Source organism: Schistocerca americana, chromosome X, assembly GCF_021461395.2.
Source record: "Schistocerca americana isolate TAMUIC-IGC-003095 chromosome X, iqSchAmer2.1, whole genome shotgun sequence".
NCBI classification, from domain to species: Eukaryota; Metazoa; Arthropoda; class Insecta; order Orthoptera; family Acrididae; genus Schistocerca; species Schistocerca americana.
In genome coordinates, this window is record NC_060130.1 from 620,769,033 (window position 1) to 620,779,370 (window position 10,338).

General features: G+C 43.0%; 1 protein-coding gene across 1 annotated transcript in view; it reads left to right on the forward strand.

The window, feature by feature from the left end:
* LOC124555354 (pyruvate dehydrogenase E1 component subunit beta, mitochondrial) overlaps positions 1–3,520 on the forward strand; it is an 89,382-nt gene extending 85,862 nt beyond the window's left edge. The window contains exon 9 of the mRNA XM_047129233.1: positions 3,020–3,520. The gene's annotated coding sequence lies outside the window, so the exon portion shown is untranslated. The remainder of the gene's footprint in view (positions 1–3,019) is intronic.
* The last annotated feature ends 6,818 nt before the right edge of the window (positions 3,521–10,338 follow it).

Here is a 10,338-nt window from a genome sequence, read left to right on the forward strand (position 1 = left end):
CCAGTAGTGTCTGGGAAACTGTTCGAGAAAGATTCAGGGCAGGTGCCTTCATTCTTTCATCGCAGCATGTCGCCAACCAGTTGAAAGCAGGTATATGGTGTCAGCCTTTCCTTCTGAACAAACGAATGAATTGACTCAGTGCCTTGGATGAAAATTAGTCACTGCACATCTGGCACCATACCCTGTCTAATTGTCTGCAATGTATATCTTCCTCCAGATGGTGCAGTACCCCTGAATGTATTAGCTGCACTGGTTGATCAACTCCCTAAACCTTTCCTACTTCTGGGAGCTTTACTGTTAGAATTGGCCGGTGGGTGGAGGGTGGTGGCGGCAGCATGTACGTGAGGTCTGTTAAAAAAATTCCAGAGCTTTGTCCTCAAAATTATTCTACATCTACTTTTTACTTATTATGGATGTTCTCCTTCAAAAGGCTCTCCTCCACAATTGATACTCTGCTCCCAATACCATTTCCACTTCTGGAAGCAGTCTTGGTATGCCTCTTTTTGGATCATACGAAGCGCTGTCTGCAAATTTTCTTTTATCTTGTCTATTGTTTCAAATCTTCATCCTTTCAATGGGGTTTCTAACTTTGGTAATAATAAAATGTCTGCAGTGGCCAAGTCTGGAGAGTACAGAGGATGAGGCAGCACAGTGATAGCAGTCGTCACACACCAACAGGAATGAATGTGTGGGTGCATTATTGTATGCAAGAGCCATGAATTGTCTCGCCACATTTCAAGCAGTTTCCTTCTCATATTTTCTCACAGGTGTCACAACATGTCCCGGTAGTACCATTGAGTAACAGTTTGTTCCTGTGAGACAAATTCATAATCCTTCAAAGTCAAAGAAAACTATCAACATGACTTTGACATTTGATCTGACCTGACGAGCTTTCCTTGGTCTTGAAAACCTTTCATGACCCATTGTGAAGACTGAACTTTGGTCTCAACATCATAACTATGGGTCCATGTCTTATCGTCTCTCACTCTCATTTACGTAATCCGAAAGCTCCTACAGATTGTGAAGTGAAGGTCTTTCTGGTCTTGACTCCTGAGCCATGGCACGAACTTGGCTGCAATGTGATGCGTTTCAAGATGCTTTGTCAGGATTTCATGACATGATCCAACTGAAATGTTACATTCTTCTGCAATCTCTTGGACAGTCAGTCTTCAATTGGTGTGCACAGTTTCATTGATGTTCCTGACATGAATGTTGTTGGTAGATGTTGAAGGGCAGCATCGTTGGTAGATGTTGAAGGGCGTCCAGAACAAGGGCCATCTTTAACTTCCCATCAAGCCATTTGCAAAATGTGATGAACCATTCATAACACTAAGTATGGCTTAAGCACTCATCACTATAGGTTTCCTGCATCATTTTCTCTCTCTCTGTAAAGGTTCTCTTGAGTTTCAAGCAAAATTTAATGCAGACATGTTATGCTATAACTCCGCCATCTCGAAATTCGCAAACTGTGCAACACAATGTTCTATCCTACAGCACTGAACAATAAGTAACAGAGATACAACAATGAAACTTTCAGCAGTTACACATTAAACACAGGTGTTTGCAGGAATGCAAACCACATTTCAGTCCAACACACCATTAACATGAAATTATAAATGATCCAGAATTTTTTTAACAGACCTCATATACTTGCCATGTCTGGGTGTGTTAGTAGGATCTTGTTTCCAGTCATGTAGCCAACAGTGTAAACGTGATTTACAATACAGCATGTAGCAACACAGCCCACTGGTATGGTAGACCATTGCATTGCAGAACACTATACCATCATGCTGGCACTGTCTGACTGCAAAGTTACACAAGTGGCTGCTGTGGTCTCCCTGAGACTGATACCACAACACTGTAGTGTGGAAATAGCTGTTCAGAGTCTGTATTGTAACATGCGACCAAAACTGCCTTCAGTGCAAAAGCAGAAAATTGTTGGTTATCAGTTTTTGACGAAGCCCGTTTTTCTTGCTGGCATGGAAAGTTGATTTTCTACCAAATTCAGAAAGGATTTATTTGTATCCCTTCAGAATATGCACACAGCAGAGACATGCCATTTGAGGTTTACATACAATATTTTGACATGTCACCTTTGACAGAGACTGTCGTCATTGTCAGGTTGAAACAAGTACCTTGGCCTGCGAACATAGACTTGCAGTAATCTGTCGCCATAATGGTTGGCAGCATAGTTCGAAGGTGCAAGTATCTGTCTTTTTAATTTTTTTCACCTTTGCTTGACGGATTTGCCTCATCACGTTTTTTTGGGCTTGCCAGTTTAATCACTGGAAATTGTTTTTCCCCCTTACAATAAATCTGTCATCAAGCCCTTTTAAGTGGACATCACATTTCCCAACACTTTTGCACAACCATTTTTAACAAAAATGATCCAGCGTGGGAGATCTCTGGTTTGGTGCACCAGTCAAACATCATATTTTTGTTGTACACAAATACAAAAATGAAAACCTTCAAATACGACACTTTAGTGTTAACAAACATGTAAATAACAATATATAATGCAATTGCAACACATGGTGTGTGATGCTATGCAAATCTATTTCTGGGAACATGACAGAACACTGAGACTGGTTATTTCCATATTTGTTAAATATTTGTATTCACTGTTATGTGAAATGTGGTTTATGGCAACAGCTTTATCAGAAGCGTGGCCAGAGGTCTATGTTTGGTTGAGAGTTGGTGAAGCCACACAGTTTTATCTGCCCAAAAATTTGTAAAGCATGCTTAGACAAAATATTAAGTAAATTTCCCTTCCTGTTGTTTTGCTTAACTGTCCCTACTTGTATATGTATGTCATGCTATTATTTACAGTGTAATTTATCTGTGCAGCCAGTTATCATTGATTTCTGTGTGAGGATCAGATTTCTTCAAACTGTTTCACTGTAGCTACTACTGTATTGGATCTATCTGCCATAGAAAATGTGAATTAATTGCTTATGAAACCATGATTTGTTGTGTTTTTGTAACAAGTACTTACCGTTTTTTTTTCTTTCTTTTTTAGGTGAAGCTGGAGACATAAGCAGTGTGACGTGCATAAATTATTGAATTCCGTGTGAAATGATGAACATTTGTTATATAGTTTGTTAAAATTTTTATTGTTTGTTGTCTCATTTGTTTGTTGTAAATGTGAAGTGATTCTCACAGTGTGGCTGCAATTGCAGAGGAATTTGTTATGTCGCTTAAATTAAGTCTACCTCATAGGCAGCAAATGAACGCTTGATATTATGTAGACCAATTTTTCACATGATTCCTGTGTAAATTTTTTTTTTTTACTCTGATGAACAAAACAGCTGCAGAACAAGAGTTACGCGTGTTAGTGTACTGTCAGTTCAGGTGCGGCTTGAAAATTGTAATGTTCTGGATGGAAAGACATGCATAGTAGTTGGTGAGAATAGGTATCATTATAGATAAATTTTATGATATTATTTTGAATCTTCACTGGCTACTGATGAGATTCAAAAGTGTTTTTTGCTCATCGATAAATACATAAAACTGGACTATATCATGGTGTAGTTGTGTGAGATTTAGGTTGTGCATTAAATGAAAAACCTTACCAAACAAAAATACTATAGTGCTTACAATCTTAAAAGAAATACCATTCCATTCTCAATGTGCCAGCACAGATGACAAAGTTTAACAAATTTTCATTTGAAGCATGCAAACCAGCTGCACTCATAACAACTTCATCCTTTTTAATACATGCTGGAGAGAATTTTATGCATTGGTTATTACTCAAAAGAGGCAGTTCCATTGTGTGAAAATGAAATGTGCTACATTTCACCATTGACGAATAACTCAGTTTATTGTGACCCATCACTACTAGCATGTAGAGTGTAAGGAAAATGAATCTCTTTCCCTCCCCCTCTCTCCCGGACGGGGGGGGGGGGGGGGGGGGGGGAGGGGGGGGGAAGCAGAATTAGCGCATGCATGTAAAAGTAAATCAATATGCAAGTTTGTCCTGGTGCATATACTGTCTTATATAACTACATAAATAGACAACTTGATGCAAACAAGCATAAGCTGTTCTGAAACGATAAGCTGTTCTGTTGCTTTAAGAAAAGTTTCCTCTGATGTGACAGATTCACAAATTGCTTCTTCAGTAGTTCGGCAAGGTGTGAGGCACCTTCAGACAGTAATAAATGAACACTAAGCAATACCCTTTTGTATTTAATTTATATATTATTGCTGTAACAGCACAACGTTTCTCCCTTTGTGTAATATTGGATCTACATATTTGTAGTATGTATATTATAGTTTTGCTTTTTAGTATATTTATCCCATCAAAATTTGAGAATTTAAATCTCTTGTCATTTAGCAGCAGTCTCTCAACTGAGTGGAGCAGAAATCGTGAGTTCTTATGTGTTGCATTCAGAAATATTCACTAAGCTGAAACGCACTTGTGTTTTGTAACATTTGCGGTGTAATAAAGGTTGGTCGAAAGGGGAGGGGGAGGGGTGGTACCCCTGGAGAGAAATGACTCGTTTGGCTGCAGCTCATTGCCAGTAAAAGTGCAAGCAACAGTGACTTAGCTTATCGTAAATTAATATTCTCTTGTACCAAACAATAGCACACAATAAAAGTAAGTTAAATCTCATAAATTAATCTAAGTATGATTAGATTCAATCATATTGTGGCAAATTTAGTTTTAAGATCAGATAGTTTTCAAAATATCTTCTTTTTGTTGGTATTTCAGCTGCTCTTCCTTGCTTCGTGTGTTACAACTAGTATATAGCAGCACTTTGAAATTAGTGGGACCAACTGAACTTTTTGTGGAGACTGTCAGAGTTAACTGAGATGAATACACGTGACATATTTTGTGGACATTCAGTGTTCAGTATTTACTGTACATTATTTTAATGCTGAAGTAAATTATAAAACCCACAAGGTCTTGAATCTTGTGTTTTAGTGTGGAAAGTGCTGGAGCTCATTGTATTGCAGGTAGACCACAAGCAGTTAGATAGTACTGAAGGGGAAAAAAGTCTAGAGCTGTTTACAGTTGAATAATGCAGAAACCAGGAAAAAGTCAGGAGAAAATTAGTGTTTAAATAAAAAAAAATCACTATTTCTACATTATACATATCCCACTAGCCACCAAGCGGTGTGTGGCAGAGGGCGCTATTCGCGCACCAAAGTCATGCGCCCCCCCCCCCCCCCCCTCTCTCTCTCTCTCTCATCTCTCTCTCTCTCTCTCTCTCTCTCTCTCTCATCTCTGTTCCACTCGTGGATCATGGCGAGGGAAAAATGACTGAATGAATGCCTCAGTACGAGCTCTAATTTCCCATATCTTTGAATGGTGAACATTGTGCAATATGAAAGTTGGGGGTAATAATATATGCTTCACATCCTCAGTGAAGATTGGTTTTTGGAATTTAGTGAGCAGCCTCTTCCATTTAGCGCGTCGTCTGTCTGCAAGTGTGTCCCACTTCAAACTTTCTATGAGATTTGTAATGCTCTTGCGATGGCTAACTGTACCAGCAATGGATCTTGCCAATCTTCTTTGGACCTTCTCAATCTCTTGAATCAGACACAACTGGCGAGGGTCCCATACACATGAACAATACTCTAAGACTGGACAAACTAAAGTATTGTAAGCAATTTCCTTTGTTGAAGGACTGCATCGCTTCAGGATTCTACCAATAAACAGCAATCTAGAGTTTGCCTTACCCGTTACTTGTGTAATCTGATTGTTCCATTTGAGATCATTTCAACTAGTCAGACCCAGATACTTGACGGGTGTTACCACTTCCAAAGACAGGGCATTTATTTTGTACTCCTACGTTAATGGGGATTGTAGCTTTTGTTATATACTGTAGGTTACACTTACTAATATTGAGAGATAACTGCCAGCCATTATGCCAAGCATTTATTTTCTGCAAATCCTCATTGATTTGAAACTTCCTGGCAGATTTGTTTACAACTTTCGTGTGATACTACTTTCCCTGTGGACTACAGCATCATCGGCAAACAGTCTAATGCCGCTGTCAATACCATCAACTAGATCGTTTATGTAAATCGTAAAAAGCAGCGGACCTATTACGCTGCCCTGGGGCACACCTGATGTTATGCCTGTTTCTGTTGACGTTTCCCCATTCAGGAAGACATACTGCTCTCTGTCTGTTAGAAAGCTTTCTATCCAACTACATATATCATCAGATAGACTGTAAACGTGCACTTTTTGGAGTAAGCAATAGTGCCGAACTGAGTCGAACGCCTTTCGAAAGTCGAGGAATGTGGAATCAACCTGGGAGCCGGTATCTAGAGCCTGTTGTATTTCATGCACATACAGGGTCAGCTGTGTCTCGTATGACTGCTGTTTCCTAAAACCATGCTGGTTTCTGCAGATGAGCTTCTCAGAGTCTAGAAAGGTCATTATGTCTGAATACAAAATGTGTTCCATGATTCTACAACAAATCGATGTAAGTGAAATTGGCCAGTAATTATGTGCATCTGATTTTCTACCCTTTTTATAGATTGCTATGACCTGGGCCTTCTCCCAGTCCCATGCAACTTCCCGCTGTTTGATTCAGTTAGCGAAGAAATTCATTGAAGTTTGAGAAAATACTCTGGTTAAGCAACCACCATCAGTTTAAAGTTTAATATTAATGAGAATGAGCTTACGGGTATATGTGTGTACTTTAAATCAAAGCTGAAACAGAAAAAGAGCAATAATGTACATATAAACAAGAAGTAATAAATGGAATATTTTCAATGAAACCTATGGTATTTTATGTATCATAGAAACCTCTAACTATTGACCCTCCTTTATTCATAGCTTAAAAAATATAATTTTACCTTTTTCACCTGCTTGGCTTCAGAAAAAAAGGAAATATTCTTTAAATGTATTCGATAGTGACCTCTTCAAGAATAATATGGTTTGACAACCATTCTTCAAATTTTTCCACGAAGAGCGCGCCAATTGGAGAAGAGCGACTTAAAAGATGCATCATGTCCATCTTGCATTGAGATCTTTAGCTCCCCTTCTCGTCGTCACATTGCAGTCCTGTGCATTCTCCATCTCTTGGCTGGGACACCTTCCTGGGTGCGTTTTCCACCATGCACTATGCAGTGTCGATTTCTGCATTGACGATGACCGTGGACTTCTTTGCATCTGATATTCAGCATGGTAGCCCATCCGTTGTGGTGGGGCTGCCATGTACTCTGTTGGTTGTAGCCCCCTGACCACACAGGGATCCCTCTGCTGATGCCTGCACCATTAACTCCCCATGTATGCCAAGGGGTAGATGCCCATCCCCCTGGGGCATCGGGACTCCCAGAAATGGCCATCCTACCAGGTGGCCTTTGCTGTGGCTGGGTGGTGCCCGTGGGGAGAGGCCCTGGTCGGAGTGGGTGGCATCAGGACGGATGACACGTGATGAAGCGTAGTCCGTCATCTCTTGCTGGTGGTGAAACACCAGCAGTCTCTAAGAGATCACGAGCTCAATTCAATCCACAGAAGTATGGCCCCAAATCATTCAACCCCCCCCCCCCCCCCCCCCCACCCCCGGCCACACCATGGAAGGAACATCAGGTTAAGGATGGCAGCGGATCTTATTCGCCCTGGTATGTTCGAGAGCTAATGGGGAATCTTTCCTGACGAAGTCTCAGTTTTTTGTCGAGTATTTAGAGGACAAGTTTAGGGAGGTGGAGTGCTTGTCCAAAATGAGATCTGGGTCAGTCTTGATCAAAATAGCATCCTCTGCCCAGTCACAGGAGTTACTCGCTTGTGACAAGGTGGGGGATGTTTCTGTAACCATCACGCTCCATAAGAGCTTAAATATGGTCCAGGGTATCACATTTCACAGAGACCTTCTTTTGCAGTCCGACAATGAGCTGCACGGCAGTTTAGAGCGACGAGGTGTACATTTCGTCAGGTGTGTCCACTGGGGTCCAGAGGATAATCAGGTTGCTACCGGTGCCTTCATCTTGGCCTTTGAGGGTGATACATTGCCCAATATGATCAAGGTAGTGGTCTACCGGTGTGATGTGAAGCCCTATATCGCTCCCCCGATGCAGTGCTTTAAGTGCTGGAAGTTCGGTCATATGTCTTCCCGCTGTACTTTCAGTGTCACATGCCGAGATTGCGGACGCCCATCACATCCCACTACTCAATGTGCCCCACCTCCGATATGTGTCAATTGCTGAGAGCACCATTCGCCTTGCTTGCCTGACTCCAGGATTCTCCATGAAGAAAGGAAAATCATGGACTACAAGACCCTGGACTGACTGACCTACACTGAGGCTAAGAGAAAACTTGAACACCTGCATCCTGCGTGTATGACATCATCTTACGCCACCACAACAGTAGTTCTGGCACCATCAGCTCCGCCAACCAGGTCACCTCTCAGAGCCGGAAGACTACACCTGCCCCCTTGATGGTGCGGGGCATTTACCTCCCTGTTGCTCCTGCACCACCTTTTTTCGGGAGCAATACCCCCCCCCCCCCCCCCCCCAACCATTGGGGACATCTGTCCCGACTTCTAAGCCGGAGAAGCATAAGTCTGAGCCAGTGAAGTCCTCCCAGCCAGGGAAACCCAAGGAGCAGCGAGAGAGATCCATAAAGAAAACCCCTAAAACCAAGGAAATTGCGGTGGCACCCACACCATTGCTGCCTCCAAGCTCTGCGGCTGAGAATGGGGTGGAGATTTTGGCGTCCACTGAGGACCTAAATCTCGCCAGACCCTCAGACACAATGGATATAGACTGCTCAGGCAATAAATCGGTGGCAGCATGTGACACCTGCTGTCTGCATTGCCCTCCAGGAAACCTTGTTCCCAGCAATGCGGAACCCTGCCCTCCACTGCTATAAGGGATGTTACAGGAACCGTTGCGACTATAATAGTGTGTCAGGTGGAGTTTGCGTTTATGTCCTAAACTCAGTCTGTAGTGAACATGTGCCCCTTCAAAACCATCTTGAAGCTGTGGCTGTCAGAAAAAGGACAACGCAGGAACTAATTGTCTGCAATGTATATCTTCCTCCAGATGGTGCAGTACCCCTGAATGTATTAGCTGCACTGGTTGATCAACTCCCTAAACCTTTCCTACTTCTGGGAGATTTTAATACCCATAACCCCTTGTGGGGTGGTACCACGCTTACTGACCGAGGCAGAGATGTCGAAACTTTACTGTCGCAGTTCGACCTCTATCTCTTAAATTCTGGGGCTGCCACACATTTCAGTGTGGCTCATGGTAGTTACTCGGCCTCTGATTTATCAATTTGCAGCCCAGGACTTCTCCCATCTATCCACTGGAGACCACATGATGACCTGTGTGGTAGTAACCACTTCCCCATCTTCCTGTCACTGCCCCTGCATCAGGCACATGGATGCCTGCCCAGATGGGCTTTGAACAAGGCAGACTGGGGAACTTTCACCTCTGCTATCACCACTGAATCTCCCCCACACGGTAACATCGATGTGATGGTTGAGCAGGTGACTAGCACAATTGTTTCTTCGGCAGAAAACACGATCCCTCGCTCTTTAGGGTGCCCGACCTTGGTGGTCTCCGGAAGTCGCTGAAGTAATTAAGGAGTGTTGGCGAGCTCTACAGCGGCGTAAGTGGCACCCTTCCCTGGAGCACCTCATATCGTTTAAGCGGCTCCGTGCCCGTGTTCACTTCCTTATCAAACAACGGAAGGAGGAGCCACATGTCACCTTCCCAAGTCTGGGCAAAGATCAAACAGCTTTTTGGGTACCAGGCCCCAACAGCTGTCCCCGGTGTTACCATAAATGGTGAGTTATGTACCGACGCAAACACGATTGCCGAGCACTTAGCTGAGCACTTTGGTCAAGCCTCTGTGTCAGAGAATTATGCCCCAGCCTTTCGCACACTCAAACGGTGGCTGGAAGGTAATGTCCTCTCATTCATTACATGTTGCAGTGAATCCTATAACACCCATTTACAGAGTGGGAGCTTATGAGCGCCGTTGCACATTACCCCAACACAACTTCTGGGTGTGATTGCATCCACAGCCAGATGATTAAATATCTCTCATCTGACTACAAGTGACATCTTGTCATCTTCAACAGACTCTGGTGCGATGGCGTCTTTCATCGCAATGGCAGGAGAGCACCATCGTTCCGGTGCTCAAACCTGGTAAAAACTCACTTGATGTGGATAGCTATTGGCCCATCAGCCTCACCAACGTTTTTTGTAAGCTGCTGGAACGTATGGTATGTCGGTGGTTGGGTTGGGTTGGGTTGGGTCGGGTCCTGGAGTCACATGGCTTGCTGGCCCATGTCAGGACAGCTTCCACCAGGGTTGCTCTACCACTGATAATCTTGTGTCCAGTGAGTCTGCCATCCGAACAGCCTTTTCCACCAA